This window comes from Macaca fascicularis, chromosome 3, assembly GCF_037993035.2.
Source record: "Macaca fascicularis isolate 582-1 chromosome 3, T2T-MFA8v1.1".
Taxonomy (NCBI): Eukaryota; Metazoa; Chordata; class Mammalia; order Primates; family Cercopithecidae; genus Macaca; species Macaca fascicularis.
The window spans coordinates 105,759,569-105,767,970 of record NC_088377.1 but is presented as its reverse complement, the minus strand read 5'-3'; the positions used below and the strand labels follow the sequence as shown (position 1 = coordinate 105,767,970).

The following is an 8,402-nucleotide window of genomic DNA, read 5'->3' as shown; positions in this document are numbered from 1 at the left end:
AAACCCAGCTTTTGGTTTTGTTGACCTTTTGGATGGTTTTTCTGTGTCTCAATTTCATTCAGTGTAGCTCTGATTTTATTCCTTTCTTTTGCTAGCTTTGAGATTCATTTGCTCTTGTTTTTTCTAGTTCCTGTAGGTGTGATGTTAGGTTATTAATTTGAGATCTTTAAAAGTTTTTGATGTGGGTGTTTAGCACCATAAACTTTCCTCTTAATGCTGCTTTAGCTGTGACTCAGATATTCTAGTATACTGTATCTTCTCTCCTATTAGTTTCAAAGAATTTCTTTACTTCTGACTTAATTTCATTGTTTACCCAAAATTCATTCAGGAGCAGATTGTTTAATTTTCATGTAACTGTATGGTTTTGAGAGATTTTCCTGGTATTGATTTCTATTTTTATTGTGCTGTGGTCCAAGAGTGTGATTGGTATGATTTTGGTTTTTTTTAATTGTTGAAAATTGCTTTAAAGTCACTGAGTATATGGTCAATTTTAGAGTATATGGCAGGTACAGATGAGAAGAATGTACAGTCTGTTGTTGTTGGGTGGAGTGTCCTGAAGATATCTGCTAAGTCTATTTGGTCAAGTGTTGGGTCTAAGTTCCAAATATCTTTGTTAGTTTTCTGCCTTGATGATTTGTCTAATACTGTGAGTGGGGTGTTGAAGTCTACCTCTATTATTTTGTGGTTATCTAAATCTCTCCACAAGTCTCTAAGAACTTGTTTTATGAACCTGGGTGCTCCAGTGTTGGATGCATATATATTTAGGATGGTTAAGACTTCTAATTGAATTGAACCTTTTATCATTATGTAATGCCCTTCTTTGTCCTTTTTGATTGCTGTTGGTTTAAAGTCTATTTTGTCTGATATAAGAATAGCAACCCCTGCTCTTTGTTGTTTTCCATTTGCTTGTCTATCTATGATTTGTATTGTATTCAAGATATATTAAGAAAAAGAAGTTTGCAAAATAGGTATATATAGTGTGATACCATTTGAGGAGAAAGATAGATGCATGGATATATAGATTGATAGATGATTAGCTAGCTACCTAGAAGATTAGATAGATAGATAGATAGATAGATAGATAGATAGATAGATGATAGGAGAGAAAGAGATAGATATGAATATGCATAGAAAATATAGAAAATATCTGGAAAAATTTGATGGTCTACTGTGACAGTTCACTTATCATTATGTAATATTATATTTTTCACTGTAAATTCATTTGCACTCATCCCATGTTTCCTGTGCTCAGGCCGATAGTCCCCAGAACACCAGGCCTCTTTAGGAACTCTGACATTTGCTATCTTTTTCTCCCTTCCTTTCCCTCCTTCATCTCACAAACTCCTTTTTTTCTAGTAAGGTTTCCAACTCAGGGATACTTCCTCAGTAATGTTGTCCTCAGGGCTCATGTTCTGTTTTCATTATCTGTTGGCACTTTCCACGTGTTATTGTCAGATCTATCAATAAGTAGGTAGATTTTTTTTAACATGCATACTTTCCTCACTAAAAGGTAAGCTTCCCAAACAGGAAAACCATGACTTGAAGTCTTTGTATTTCAGAATCTAAAGCCATGCCAGGTACCTAATGAATACCTGCTAAATGTTTGCTATTGAAAAAATAAATGATCTTTATAATTATGAAAGTGTACCTCCTAGAATTAAGGAATTAGCATAACATCCTAATCTATTTATAAATCTGGAGTTTCTTTTTAAATAAATGCCCATTGAAAACAAAAACCTGCGGGGCAGGAAGATATTGAGACCCCGTAGTATTAAAATAAGGTTGCAAGCTAAATGGATGCTTTGAAATGTGAATATCTTGAGTGGATGATCAGTCTTAGTCATGACTTTAAAGAATTATTCTGCATTAAACCTTAAAAATCATTTTCCATTTCAACTAATTTTCCAACTTTTCTTTATACGAGGAAAAGATACAAATGACTGGATTTTATTGGCATTTTTTAGTCCTAATTATATATCTTATTTTAAAAAGAAGCAAATGATCACAGCATTGGTTAAAGGTCATATATTCTGCGATTTTTTTTTTTTTAAATATTAGGACTTCTATTCTTGTCTTGTTCTTTTACTGTAGTTCAGATATGAAAAAAGGGTAATAAGGAAAGAAGCACAATTTGACTGACAGCAAATGCTAATGGTAACCAACTCTCCCCCAAGGGGCTACAGTGGAGTGTGAATAATTATATAAATCATAATAGAAAGCAAAAATCAGTTCATTTCCACATATAGCATGTGTTGCATGATTTTATGAATGCAGGAGGCATATGGATGATTGATGGATATCGTGTTGTATGGATAAAAGTGGTGTGTCTCAGAGTCACCTCTGCCTTTAGTGAATGACAACGGAGCTTTTGTAATACTAATAATGTTGAAACCTGGTGAATGCAATGATACAGATAAATGACAATATATCCTAAAATTTCCATCAACAGTTGTGAGTTCAAATATTTTATTCTATTGTCCCATGAATCTACTTTTTATGCCATATGCCCCAACATTTATTTCTATAAACACTGACTACTGGAATTGCAGTCTAACTGTTAGGAAGAATATTGTTTCGTTTGGGAAGATAAGATTAGATCTGTCTATTAAGTCTTCAAAATAAACTGTAAATGAATTTTTCTGTAGTAAAGGCTGACTTCCATCAAAAAAATGGGCCATCTACAAATGATTGTTGCTCCTCATCAAGATGGATATATAAAAAGATATAGATAGATATGTGCTAGCTTTGGCAGCACATATACTAAAATTGGAACAATACGGAGAAGATTAGCATAGCCCCTGCACAAGGATGACACGTGAATTCGTGAAGCATTCCATGTTTTTCAAAACAACACGGTACTGGTACCAAAACAGAGATATAGACCAATGGAACAGAACAGAGCCCTCAGAAATAACACCACACATCTACAACCATCTGATCTTTGACAAACCTGACAAAAACAAGAAATGGGGAAAGGATTCCCTATTTAATAAATAGTGCTGGGAAAACTGGCTAGCCATATGTAGAAAACTGAAACTGGATCCCTTCCTTACACCTTATACAAAAATTAATTCAAGATGGATTAAAGATTTAAATGTTAGACCTAAAACCACAAAAACCCTAGAAGAAAACCTAGGCAATACCATTCAGGACATAGGCATGGGCAAGGACTTCATGACTAAAACACCAAAAGCAATGGCAACAAAAGCCAAAATTGACAAATGGTATCTAATTAAACTAAAGAGCTTCTGCACAGCAAAAGAAACTACTGTCAGAGTGAACAGGCAACCTACAGAATGGGAGAAAACTTTTACGATCTACCCATCTGACAAAGAGCTAATATCCAGAATCTACCAAGAACTTAAATTTACGAGAAAAAATCAAACAACTTCATCAAAAAGTGGGCAAAGGATATGAACAGACACTTCTCAAAAGAAGACATTTATGCAGCCAGCAGATACATGAAAAAATGCTCATCATCAATGACCATCAGAGAAATGCAAATCAAAACCACAATGAGATACCATCTCACACCAGTTAGAATGGCAATCATTAAAAAGTCAGGAAACAACAGGTGCTAGAGAGGATGTGGAGAAATAGGGACACTTCTACACTGTTGGTGGGAGTGTAAACTAGTTCAACCATTGTGGAAAACGGTGTGGCGATTCCTCAAGGATCTAGTACTAGAAATACCATTTGACCCAGCCATCCCATTACTGGGTAGATATCCAAAGGATTATAAATCATGCTGCTATAAAGACACATGTACACGTATGTTTATTGTGGCACTATTCACAATAGCAAAGACTTGGAACCAACCCAAATGCCCATCAATGATAGACTGGATTAAGAAAATGTGGCACATATAAACCATGGAATACTATGCAGCCATAAAAAAGGATGAGTTCATGTCCTTTGTAGAGACATAGATGAAGCTGGAAACCATCATTCTGAGCAAACTATCGCAAGGACAAACACTGCATGTTCTCAGTTATAGGTGGGAACTGAACAATGAGAAAACTAGGACACAGGGTGGGGAACATCACACACTGGGGCCTGTCGTGGGGTGGGGTGAGCGGGGAGGGATAGCATTAGGAGATATACCTAATGTAAATAACGAGTTAATGGGTGCAGCAAACCAACATGGCACATGTATACATATGTAACACACCTGCACGTTGTGCACATGTATCCTAGAACTTAAAGTATAATTTAAAAAACTTTTAAAAACGATATAGATAGATAGATAGATAGATAGATAGATAGATAGATAGATAGAAAGAAAGAAACATATAAAGATCTCAGTACTTAGTGCCAGTCCTTACACAAAATAGAATGCCAATAAACTCTTGTTGAGTTAAAGACTGGAATTAAGAAAAAATGTCTTTAGGCCACTCAGAGAAATCAATCATCTCTTTTTCTAATACTAACCTAATTTTACATTTGCCTAGGGTTGGTCGTTCTTGGGAATGTTGTCACACATTCTCTAGGACTTAGGATTGGGGTCCTGCTCTTTAGAAGTCAGCAGAGAAGCGCCTGAATTTTCAGCATACCAACACCCACAAACTCTGCCATCCACTGCCCACCCTACTCACTGAGCCTCAAAAAATTTCTTTGGTACTCCATTTGTTTGCTTTTGTGACATTTGTCCTAGAAATTTAAAAAGTATCTTTGTTCGTGTTTTTATTGAATTTCAAATGTTTGGAATGAGGAAAAATATCACTGAAAAACAAACTTTCTATGCTTTGTCCCTGAATGATCCAGTGATTAAATAGGATCAGTTGAATATGGCATTTTACTTGTCATTTCTAATAAAGAAGTTGTAAGCTTCATCTGAGTTTTCAAAATTAAGAAAATTTTGAAGTGAAAACATATAATTTAATTTCTTTTTAAAAAATATTTCTGTTATGACATGCATGTTTGAAAAGTTTTTCAAAAAACAGCCCCAGAGATCTCTTTAAATATCTGATTACTATGCTCCACGCTTAAAACTTTCAATGGCTTCGCACTGACGCTACAACAAGGTCTGAACTTCTCACCCCAGGCTAAAGGCCTTGCCTGTCTCATCCACATCTAATTCACCAGTCTTATCTCACACCCTTTCTCCTCAGTCCTCACACTCAGCTGCATGAGCTTCTTTCTGCTAGACTTCCCTCTGCTGGGACCTTCTCCCGTGCTCTTCCCCAGCCTGCCATACTCTTCTCTATAGGCACCGCCATCTTGACCACACCTGTAACCACCTTCACACCTTTACCTGGGTTTCAGCATAAAATTTACCTCCTCACATTCATGCTTTGGTTTCCACAGATTAGCAGTTCCATAGCATCTAACATTTTTCCTTCACAATTATTTCCATAATGTCTGTCATCCACGCTGAGTTGGACATTCTCTGAGAATGGGGATTGTGGCTAACCTTGGCGCTAGTGTATCTTTAGCTCAAGCACCGTATGGTACCTAACAATGAGCGACATGATATTGTTGAATATGAAATATTAGAAATTACCAGGGTTCAAATGTAATACATTCATTTTTAATCTAGATCTAAATGGTGAACAAACACTACATAATGTTTTCTACTGCCCAAAATTCCATGCCTAGAGTGATACTGGACTGGAAAGGGCTGAAGGCCTTCAGCTGTGAAGAAAACAAGCCAGAATAAAATTCGTCTTTTTCAAATATTTTATCCATTGTCCTCCTGCTGAGAACCCATAGAGTTCACCATGGCTTTTTAGGTTGTTGTTTTTTTTTTTTTTTTTAAGGCTTATTATGAGTTTAGGCACCTTAAATATTTCAACATTTTAGGGATGAAAGAGAGAAGCAGGGAAGTAAGAGACCTCAAAGAGAATGTTGAATCTGACTCACTTTTAACTGGAGACCTTTAGCTGAGGTCTTCTGGGGAACACTAGCCACTGGTCTCTCTGTTGGAGACAGCTTGACTCATAGCTCCTACAGAGAGGCAAGAAGCTACCCACCAACATACGAACTCCTAGGGGTAGGAAGAGTCAGTGACTTTGGTCTTTGTATCCAAGTGCCTGCACAGCAAGCACGCTGGAAGTGTTTGGGGAACACTTTTACTATATTTCCTGTATATCAGTTTTTTCAATATAAAAGTATATATATACATACGTATATACTTTATGTAAGTAGTAAAGTATATATAGCATACATACATATTTATGTAAGTGTGCATACCTTATATAACTAGTAGCTTTGAAATATAATTCACATACTATACAATTCATTCATTTAATGTATTCAATTCAAAGATTCTTAGTATATTAACAGAGTTGTGCAACCTTCACCACAATCAATTTTTTTTTTTTTTTTTTTTTTTTGAGACAGAGTCTCACTCTTGCCCAGGCTGGAGTGCAGTGGCACGATCTCGGCTCACTGTAGCCTCAACCTCCTGGGCTCAAGTGATCCTCATAACTCAGCCCCCTAAGTGGCTGGGGCTACAGGGGCGCACCACCATACCTGGCTAATTTTTGTATTTTTTTGTAGAGACGGGGTTTTGCCATGTTGCCCAGGCTGGTCTCAAACTTCTGGGCTGAAGCCATCCACCTGTCTCAGCCTCCCGAAGTGCTGGGATTACAAACATGAGCCTTTGCACCCAGCCACAATCAATTTAATAACATTTTCATCACCCTATAAAGAAATTCTGTACAGATTACTGGTCACTTCCCATTAACCGCCAACCCCCCAGCACTAGCCAATTATTAATTGACTTTCTGTCTCTATAGATTTGTCTATTCTGGACTTTTGTATCAATGGAATAATATAATATGTGGGCTAGGGTTTTTTTGGTGACTGGCTTCTTTTTTTATCTAATATTTCAAGATTTATCCATGTGGTAGCATCTCTCAGTACTTTATTTTTTGTAGCAAAATAATGCTACATTATGTTTATCTATTCATCAGTTTACAGATGTTTGATTGTCCCACTCCTTAACTATTATGAATAATGTTGCTGTGAACATTCATGTGCAACTTCTTGTGTGGATATATTCTTTAATGTCTTGGATATACACCTAGGAGTGGAATTGCTGAGTGATACAGTGATTCAATGCTGAATCATTCCCTCCAGCAGTGAATCAGGGTTCAAATTTTCTGGATCCTCACCACCACTGGTTATTTCCTATGTAACCATCCTAGACAATGTGAAGTGGTATATCATTGTGATTTTGGTTACTTTTTTTTCCTGATGGCTAATGATATTGAGCATCCTTTGATGTGCCTACTGAACATTTGTATATCTTCTTTGGAGAAATGTCTATTAAGATTCATTGCTTTTTTTTTAAATAGGGTAATCTTTCTACTACTGACATGTATATATTCTGGATACAAGTTCCTTGTCAGCTTTATCATTTGCAAGTATTTTCACCAATTCTTTTCCCTTTCTTGATGGTATTTTTTGAAATGCAAACGTTTTTGGTTTTGGTTTTTGTTGAGACAGGGTCTCACTCTGTCATCCAGGCTGTAATACAGTGGTGCAAGCATGGCTCACTACAGCCCCAACCTCCCAGGCTTAAGTGATCCTCCCACCACAGCTTCCCAGGTAGTTGGAACTATGGACACACATCACCATGCCTGGCTAATTTTTTATTTTTATTTTTGTAGAGATGAATTTTTTCTTCTCACTATTTGCCCAAGTTGGTCTCGAACTCCTGGGGTCAAGTGATCCTCACACTGGGATTACAGGTGTGAGCCACCATGCCTGACCAAGTTTTTAAATTTGATGAAGTCCAGTTTATCTACTTTTTCTTTTGTCACTTGTGCTTTTAGTAATATCATATCTAAGACTACTTTGCCTGACCCAAGGTCACAAAGTTTTACCCCTAGATTTTATTCTAAGAGTTTTATAGTTCTACCCTTACATTTACTTATTTGACCCATTTGAGTTAATTTTTGTGTATGGTGTAAGGAAGGGGTACAATTTTATCATTTTATATGTAGATATTCAGCTTTTTCAGTGTCATTTCTTGAAAAGTTTGTTTTTATCATTGAGTTGTCTTGGCATTTTGTTGAAAATGAACTGTCCATAAATGTGAGATTTATTTTTGGTCTCTCAATTCTTGTCTGTTGGTCTATGTCTTTCCTTATGCCAGTACCAAAGTGTCTTGATTACTGTAGCTTTATAGCATGTTTTGAAATCAGGAATTATGAGTCCTTCTATTTTGTTCTCCTCTTTCAAGATTGTTTTGGCTATTTTGAGTCCCTTGCATTTGTGTGTGAATTTTAGGATCAGCTTGTCAATTGCTGCAAGAAGTTTCTCCAGGATTTTAAGAGGAGTTATATTTAATCTGTAGATCAGTTAGGGAATATTTCTATCTTAACAACATTAAGTCTTCTGGTCTATGAACATGAAATGCCTTTCTATTTATTTAGACCTTCTTTAATTGTTTT

The 8,402-nt window shown here is 36.2% G+C and overlaps 1 non-coding gene across 1 annotated transcript; it reads left to right on the top strand.

Moving 5' to 3' along the window:
• The first annotated feature begins 2,736 nt into the window (after positions 1-2,736).
• Positions 2,737-2,843, top strand: LOC123572549 (U6 spliceosomal RNA). The gene has a single exon (XR_006697121.2). It is a non-coding gene; the product is annotated as a U6 spliceosomal RNA (small nuclear RNA).
• The last annotated feature ends 5,559 nt before the right edge of the window (positions 2,844-8,402 follow it).